Source organism: Perognathus longimembris, chromosome 2, assembly GCF_023159225.1.
Source record: "Perognathus longimembris pacificus isolate PPM17 chromosome 2, ASM2315922v1, whole genome shotgun sequence".
Taxonomy (NCBI): Eukaryota; Metazoa; Chordata; class Mammalia; order Rodentia; family Heteromyidae; genus Perognathus; species Perognathus longimembris.
Window position 1 is genome coordinate 139432211 of NC_063162.1, and position 9598 is coordinate 139441808.

A 9598-nucleotide genomic window follows, 5' to 3' on the forward strand; every position below is an offset into this window, starting at 1 on the left:
TGGCTGTTTTGGCGTGGATGCTGATGGAGATGCTATGGCCGCGAACACCCCTGACACCGCTTGAGCTACAGTGGCGATTTCTCCAGGCTATGGTCCTACTTGTCAGGGATGTTTTATGAGGCTGGTTTTGCACTACTCACAGCTGTGACTGGAATTGCCGAAGTGTGAAAGTCTGCAATGCTGAGAAAGTGTACAACCATGAAGACCACTTCCTAAAACCAGGCGTTACAAAGACCAACAAAGGCCTCTGCTGCTCACACCTGTCATCCTAGCTACTCAGGAGGCTGAGATCTGAGGATCACGATTCAAATCCAGACATGAAACTTGGCCCAAGTGGTAGAGCACTAGCCTTGAGAAAAAAAAAAAAGCTCAGGGACAATACCCAAGCCCTGAGTTAAAGCTCCAGGACCAGCAAATGTTCACACAAAAAGATCAAGAAAAATAGGCATTCTGGGAAGCGGGGGGGGGGGGGGGGGGGGAGAACAGGAAAAACAATATGCCATTGTCTTGCTCTTTCACAAAGGAGCAAATGAACCTCCATACCCATCATACCCCTGCTTTCTGCATCTGCAGACTCAAGCAACCATACATCAAATGTATTTTTTGGTAATGTAGTAGAGCTTGAATGTGGCACTTGGGAGGCTGAGACCTGATAATAGTAAGTTTGAAGCCACCCTGGACTACATTGAAAGTCCTTGTCTTAAAAAAAGAAAAGTGTAGACATACATGAAACAGACTTTCTCCTTTTTCTTCCCCAAGCAAACCAGTAGAACAACTATTTATAGAAAATTTGCACTGATTTCAGGATTATAAGTAATCTATAGATAGATAATTGACAAGATACAAGAGGATAAGTAGATAGATGATAGATAGATAGATAGATAGATAGATAGATAGATAGATAGATTTTTTAAATGATATACATGAAAATACGCCATTTCGTATGAAGGACTCAAACATCCATTGGCTTTGGTATCCAGGGGCCCCTGGGCCCAGTCCCCAGTTGCGAGTGGAAGATTGCCCTAATATAGCTAATATAGCCCTAATATAACGCTAGTCACAGCATGGTGGAGGGCTCACAGGATAGGACGAGTCCTGACAAAGATGACAGATGTAACTCTAAAGACGGGCGTTGCGGTGGTACCAAGCCTTGAGCACCCAGCCTGGGAGAGCGCAGCCCTCAAGCAGGAGCCGTTCCCAGGAACTTTCTCCTCACCTCTGTCGTCGTCTCTGTGCCACCCCAACGTGGGTTCCCGTATTGTCCTGACAGCCACCCCAACCCCAAGCCACACGTCCTCTTCCCCTTCTACCATGCCCAAGGGATCAGAAGCAACCAGAAGACTCTTCCCCAACTCAGGCACCCTGAGAATCAACTCCTCATTTTAAAAAAGAACCGATGTCACAGGTTGGCTCCAGAGCTGCTGCTCCTGGTTTCCCCTGCAGTTTCCTGTTACCTTTAGCTACCTTATTATCGCTTGTCAGGATACCTTTTAATTTACAAACAAAATTGCTCTTTGGGTGCTATTGTGTCCTTCACCCCCACGAGTACTCATTTAAAATACCTGTCCTGGGGCTGGGGATATAGCCTAGTGGCAAGAGTGCCTGCCTCGGATACACGAGGCCCTAGGTTCGATTCCCCAGCACCACATATACAGAAAACAGCCAGAGGCGGCGCTGTGGCTCAAGTGGCAGAGTGCTAGCCTTGAGCGGGAAGAAGCCAGGGACAGTGCTCAGGCCCTGAGTCCAAGGCCCAGGACTGGCCAAAAAAAAAAATAAATAAATAAATAAAATAAATAAAATACCTGTCCTATTAAATAGCTTCTTCTAGAACTTTCAAAATCTTAGTTGTTGGTTTTTTAATTCCTACCTTACAGTGGGTTTTTCTTTAAGCTTTTTATGGCCAACTAGAACTTTCTCCGCCTCACAACTAATAATATCCCTGATAATTAGTCAAAGAGGACAACCCTGCACACAAGTTCCTTTTAGAGCTATTCACATGTCTCCAGTGCAGGCCTGAGCTCCCGCAGCCCATACTTGAGATGCACAGAATCGGTGGTGAGATGCCCCCTCCCTCCTCGTTCTCTGGCCTTCTGTGGTGTGGCCTCGTTCGCAGAAGCCCCAGACCCTCTCCAGTTCTGCATTCTTGCCAGAATGTTTCCCGAACCCCATAATCGCTGTTCTCTATTTTCAATAGCTTGGGAAAAAAAGCTTCCACTCAGACAAGTGGGATTGGCAACAAAACCCTGAAGATTCTTCCTGTCAAGTCACATCCATGATTTCTTAGCACTAATGCATTCATCCAGTCAATCAGAAAGATATAATTGCCTGTTACAGCTCAGGTGATATGGGATTCGTATAACAGCAATCAAAAAAGACAGTCCCTGTGACACAGAATCTATGCTTCCGGTGGCTTCGTAAGATCTCCCCTGTGATCTTGCTCTTCTGGAGTCCACTCGCTGACACCCCGCCCCCCCCCCCCCCCCAGCTCTCTAAGACCCTCTTTTCATTCAGGAAGATGTCACATAGGACAGAGGACTGCAACCTTCATCCTAATCCCCTGCTTCTCTCTTCGGAGCTTTACCCAGCTCTGGAAGTTCAAGACTGTCACTATTCACTGCACTTTTTGCTAACTAGCAGCCTGATATGTCACCCTTCACCATTTCTTGATGGAACAAATTGATTCCTGCCTCACAGATCCTATCAATGGGCCTAGGCCTTTACATTCAGGGTTCCTGCTCTGAGCCCTAGCTGTGGCTGCCTCCCTAGGACCAGACCAGAAACTTGCCAACCAACAATGCAGCCGTCCAGCTCCCGAGCTCAGCAAGCACAAGCTGGATTCACAAGACTAGAAAAGTAGCTGTCTTCGTACAGGATACAAAAGCAAGGACAACCCTGGGCCACAGGATTTTGCTTAGTAAAACAGAGTGTGTGCTAGAATACGCACACCTGAGAGCAATTGTCTTAATGTGGCAGCGATGTAACACAAATTGGGCATAATTTGGAGGGGAGAGTAATGAGGTACCATGAACAAGAAAACATAAAGAATCACCAGATTTTGCAAAGGTCTCAACTCTATCCTAATTAGACACAGTTGTTATAAGAAGCACATAATTAATAAGCCTATGACCAGATGTGAAATTCAACAGAGGGTTTTTTTTTTCTTTCCTGAAATGTAAGTGGTAATGAACTGTACAGCTGGAAGTAGTTGTCCTGATTTGGCGGAGGTAGAAGGCCTGCCTGGAATTTTGAAAAGGTATAGTAAGATGCACAGCCCAGGTCGATACCTGAAAACAACGAATCCTATTCCAACTGCACTGGGGGTAATGAGAGAGAGCTAATTATGAAGAGTGTAACGAAATGCAAAGGCCACCGGAGCTGAGCTGGCAAGTTCTTTAATGAATGAGCTAAGGTGTAAGGACATGCATGGGACTGAAAGGGTGGCTTAGCCAAAGATGGGTCTGATCAAAAATATCTCCAGATGTTCACACACCTGGAGCGTGAGTCCCTGGGACCCCAAGGTGGCAGTGACCTGTAAAAGCCCTGTATGTATTTTTTTTAATGAATATACAGCTCATGTGTGTACATATAAGTGAAACAAGATGAAGGTAGGCACATTTAGGCGAGCAGAGTTCCCATTAGAGGTGACTCTATAAAAAGGTGGACGCAGATTCCTGCTGACTCCACAATAGATATTGTAGAGAAGAACCTGACTCCAAACACAAAAATCAGGCCAAGTTTTCTATCACAAGGATTTATTTACTGTGAGGGATCAGGAAACCATTACTAGGATTTTGTTATTGTTTTTATTTTATGATCGCTCTTAACGTTATTTTAGGCACCATTTCTTGAACACTTTATGTGTGGCAGATGCTGTCCTAAATGCTTTCCCACGTCATTGCAGCCCACATTTCAGTAATCCCATGACAGAAATGTTATCGTCACCCCCACTTTATAGAGGAAACAGGCTCAGATAAAAGATTGGGCCCTGGGACTTGCTCTGCTTGAAACCAGTTCAAGCTTGGAGCCCATCTTCCTGTTTTGTATTAGGAGTCAAACTCCTCTATTGTGACCAAGAGAGGAGAGCGACCTCATGCTCCCTGAAGCACCAAGTGACATCTTCTGTTGGTTTAGCAACTCTGTTCTTGTCTTGTTATCCTACACTACGGCCCCACAAGTAGCCACTCCTAGACCCATGGGGCAGCCAGTCCCCACTCTCCCCGACTCTCCTCAGCTCCCAGTTGCCTGAGCCTGGTCCTGGGCAGTCCATCTACTTAGGCATTGCATACATAAACCTCCAAAGGTCCAGAAGCAGACACCCAGCTGGAGGCTGGAGATGACCCATTCTGGGGCCTAAGACTGGCAAGGCTGGGAAATTGGGGTGCTGTAGGTCATGATAGAAGACATCTCTTGTGTCTTGGCTCAGGATACCACTTTAGTCTTTGTAGGAAAGAACTGCCATCTTTTTGTTCTACCTGTGCAAGTTTTCTGGGTTGCTTCCCTCGCAACTCCATGACAAAAGAAAGATTAACAAAAGGGAAAGATACCAGTTTTACCAGATACAGGAATGAACTGTTATTAGGAAAGGAAAAGCCAAAGGAACGGTTAAACAGTATTCTTCCTAAATGTGCTCTTTCTCAGATTCCTTAAACTTGGAATATTCGGTAGGCTCAGCTACCAGATTTGGGGCTAGTATGTCCTGCTTGATATTGCACGAGTTATCAAACTCCACAAGTCTCGGTCATCATTTGTGTTACAGTGTTATATAGTAAATTATCCGAGAAGCCACATATTGAAGGATAGAATCTTGGAGTTTTTTATTAAAGCAGTAGCAGTCTGCAGGCAGCCAGATGTTACAAAGGCCTGCAGCCTACAAATACCCTTAACACTGTTAGGAAACAGGCCAGAGAGGGAAAGAAAGAACAAAAACAATACCAACAAACCACTTCAGCTCCAATGGAGAGCTGACTTGGGACGCCATGGTGCCTTGAGAGGAGCCAGGAGCCAGGACATAGGATGCAAACACGGAGACATGTGGCATGGTTTAATGGCGCCTGAGCTGGCCTGGCCCTAAATAGGGTCAGGTCAGGGGACAGGGTCACAAGAAGCTCCCCAGTCCCAAGCACTTACTGACAGGTTCAGTAACCTATGTGTCCACCCCTGTCTCTAGGGATTCAGGAACACCCATCACCTGGGGGTGGGACTTTGCTTCCTCTAGGAATCCAGGCACACCCATCAAGACAAGATGCCAGATAGTACAACTTGCCATGTGGCCAATGATGGCGCTGGGCAGATCTGACCTCCGTATTATAATAGGATGACAATAAATTGTAGCTTCCACTCATGAGTGTTCACTGCCTAGCACGTAATAAATACTACAAAAACATAATAATTCTGTTATACCTTGTCCCATTTCTTTGAGAACTTGTGACCCAACAGTGAGGAAACTTCCTGTTTTGAAGTGACTTTAAAGAAGAGCCACCCTGGCCTGCCCCTATAGGAGGAGCCCGGGGGAGGCTGGCTGGGTTTGGATACATAAAGCCTCACAGAACTGGAACAGAACTGGATGTCCTTGATTTTGTTCCATGACTCTTTTGTCCCCCTCCCCCAGGCAAGCCAGCTGTCCTGGGTGTTTGGTTCCTCATACCTGTTTCCTTTCATCTGCTAGTGAGGACTTTCCATCTCATCAGTGTATTCACGAGCATCTCATTAACTCTGAAGGCTTCAGTGTCCTGTAGGGACCAGGCCTTCACAGACCTAATAGACTTCCTGGGCTGTGAGTTTACTGTTATTTTCCCCACCTGTGCAGAGGAATGTTGGATCCTAGGTTTTTAATAAGTTCTCAAATTGCTCTATGAGATTGAGGTGAGGAAAAAAAAAAGCCACCTCTTTTGTTTTTAATTTTCCTAAATCAAATCCAGCTCCGAGTGTCCACTTAGCCACTCTCAGCAGCAGTCCAAATGCAGGTTTTGTTTTTGTGCTTTCCTCGGGGTCATCAGTGCATCTTGATCATTCTGTCACCGCTCTCTCAAGCCTCTCCTGTGACAGAGCTGTCCCTGGGTGCTGCTGCTCCTCATGCAAAGGTCCTCTGCTGTGTTTCCAGGCTTTCTCCAGCACTGTGCCCCTGTGAGCACGGAGCCGGACATAGACGGGGCCACACGGATTCCACGGCACAGGCCTCTTCTCAGTTTCACGGGCCCAACGCTCCATGTTGGATAATTCTTCCTTCTTTCCTCCAGAAGCCAAAGTCCCTTTTACTTTCTGCCAAATAGAGATAAAAAAAAAACTCTTGGCCTTAACATTTTATGACAGTAGATTGCTAGAGGGAGTTTCCCGAGTGAAAGTAAGTTTCACCTTTCTACTTGTCTCCTATTCACCTTTTTTTTTTTCCTTCCCTGAAACAGGAAGTTTTTTCATCCAACCCTAGAAGTAAGAAGAGCTGAGACCAAAAAAAGCAATCCCCAGATAACATTCCTGTAAGAAGACAGGGGAAGAGTTGTACTTATTATACTACTTCAGATGGGCATAAATTAACTTTCTCAATAAGAATGTTCACCAACTTTCCATCATCTTAACAAATACCTGAGATCAATCAACTAAAAAAGAGGAAAGATTTGATTGGCCTCAGGTTGCAGAGGTTTCAGTCCTTGGTCCTGCAGCCCTGAGGCTTTAGGCCTATATCAGCGTGGTACGTCAGGGTGGGATGTGTAGCAGGGAGGCCAGGAGGCAAAGTGAAGGAGCAAGACACAGGATGCCAATGACTTAACTTTCCCCCACTACTCCTCACCTCTTAAAAGTACAGTATGAACTGAAGACCACTCATTTTGGAAGGCATTTCAGATCTAAGTCATAGCAATAACTTGGCCTACTATGGGCACAGATTTTTTCAGACATTTTGTCCTAACTATAAAACTTGTCAAAGCAGTAAATTGAGAAAGTCCATGGAAAGAGACTGGAGACTCAGTAATGACTGTGCCAGACCCACTATCTTTTGGCTACCACAGCTCAGAGATCTACATTTGGAGATCCTGCATGTGTCTGTTACACTGCAAGGGCAGGAGTGGAAGGCAAATCCTTACCTTTCTGTGTGACCACCTTATTGAATAAACAAATAGGTAATTTGTGCAAATCAATTGGGCATATTAGAGCCAGCATACAAGTGAAAGTGTTCATATTGTGTTCAGGATAAACACTTAAAGGAATCATGATTTTAGACTTGAGTTATCCAAATGTAATGGACAAGATTGTATTCAACCATAGTCTTGAAGAGAATGTGGAGTTAGGAAATAACTGGGGATACTGGAGATGAAGGGATGCATTTTGACAAACCTCACAGTTTGGAGGGCCAAGGAGAGTCATACTGGAGAGTGAAGAAAAGAACACTTCAAAGTATGAGGAAGACCACTAGAGTGTATTTGGGAAAACTTGTCAAGAGGGAAATAAAACCCAGTGTCTTCATCTTTCTTTTATGCTGCTATAACCAAAAGTCTGAGACTGAATAATCTATAAAAAAGAGAAATTTCTCTCTCTTAGCTGTTGAGGCTGGGAAGTACAAGACCAAGGAGCTGGCATCTAGCAAGGACTTTCTTGTGGTGTTATCACATGTGGAAAGCAAAAGGGCAAACATTCAAACATGAATGAGAGAGAAAAATTATAGTGAGAAATAATATGTATAGTATGCATGTCTATACATGTATGCAATGCATATACATGTACATGTGTAATATGTATGTGCATGTAGTTGGAGGAGAGAGGCCAGAGGGGAGAGAGATTGTATTCTGGGAATTGGCTCATTCATATAAGAAAGCTCAACACCTACAAATCTGCTGGGGTGATTTAGTCCACGTGTGAAGGCCTGGGAAGTAGGGAAGCTGACATTGCATTTCCAGGAAACGTGGCCAGGGGTTGGGAGGCTCTGATCTAATCATGCTGTGCAAGCTCAGTGAAGTCCCCACTCTCTGTCACCATTCCCTGATGCCACTTTACACAACACTGGCTGGGAGACAAATGAAACCATTCTATAGTATCAGCAGCACCAGACCTACCTTCTAGTCAGGGCAGAAGGCAGGGTTCTTTGTTGGTTACGGCAATCCAGGTTCTGGAGTATGGTTCCCATTGGTCCATTTTTAATTTTAATCACATAACGTGGTACATGTGGGGCGCACCGACTGGCCCTGCCTGTCCGTGCCCTGGAGGTGTGTGTGTGGCTGTTGCGCCTCGGGAGTGAGGCCCTGAAGAGCCCCGCCTGCCTCAGTCCCTGGGGGCGTGCTTGCTTGCACCGCCTCCCGGAAGAGGGAATCCCGGTTAGCCCCGCCTGCCTTCCGGGTCCGGAACTGGAAAGGCGGCTCTAGTTGGCCACACCTCCCAGCCTTAAGACCATGTGCAGCAAGATGGCTGCCGGCAGTAACCTGGGGGCGGTCCTGCTAGTACTTAGGCCACCCCTTAGGGAGGTCCCATGGCCTTCCGCCCTTGACTGACAGCTCGGACTGCCAATCATCGCCCCTGGCTAGGTATGTTACACCCTCCTCTTCCTGCTGCCATTGCCCATACTTAAGATAGGGTCCGCCCCACTAAAACTGAGAGCAGTCTTGAACTTCTGAGTCGTCTGATTGTCCAACTGCCGGTGAAAGTTTGGGTTGGGCTGAGTGCGGGCGACTCGCGGCTCGTTACCTATTCTGGGTTCACCCTCGGCGGGGTGCACTTCCTCGCCTCTCCCGCTGGTTGGGAAAGCACCCGGGAGTACACTGCCAGAAATCTTGCCACGTATCTCCAACTCATTTCACACTCATCTCTACCACCTTTTATGCTGATTGTCCAACCACATTTTACTGTTCTAATTAGGATTGCAAGCCTGGTGACATCTGCAATGGCCATTCTTTTTTTTTTTTTTTTGGCCAGTCCTGGGCCTTGGACTCAGGGCCTAAGCACTGTCCCTGGCTTCTTCCCGCTCAAGGCTAGCACTCCGCCACTTGAGCCACAGCGCCGCTTCTGGCCGTTTTCTGTATATGTGGTGCTGGGGAATCGAACCTAGGGCCTCGGGTATACCGAGGCAGGCACTCTTGCCACTAGGCTATATCCCCAGCCCTGCAATGGCCATTCTTGAGAATGGTTTCTAGATGCTCCTGAGTCTGGTCTTTAAGGATGCAATACCTTGTTCTTCACTAGTGTCTGACAGTCTTCAGGGAGCCACGAGCATAGACTGACCCATCTGTCCCCCATCGATATCCTGCCCTTCACATTCACTGTCAGAATCTGGGTTCCTCCAATCTCTGCAAGAGGACATCGTCAACCTAGACATGGATCCCGGCATGCCCTGAGCTGTACACATGCCCTTGAAAGCTGCAACTCAGAGCTTTAAGGTAGCATCCAGGCTTCTATCCCAGCCTGCCTCAAAGACAAAAGCATTTGGCAAGTTTTCCCAGAAACAAAGCTTTATTTTGCCCACGTGGCACAATACTTCTCAGACCTACTCTTCAGTCACCCACAATTAGGAAGCCTGATCTACAGTTCCCATGAGCTAGTACATGGAACTTCACTACAAATCCCCTTTACCCCTTCCCCCACACTGAACCCCTATTTCTGTGCAAACAGGCTCCTTCTC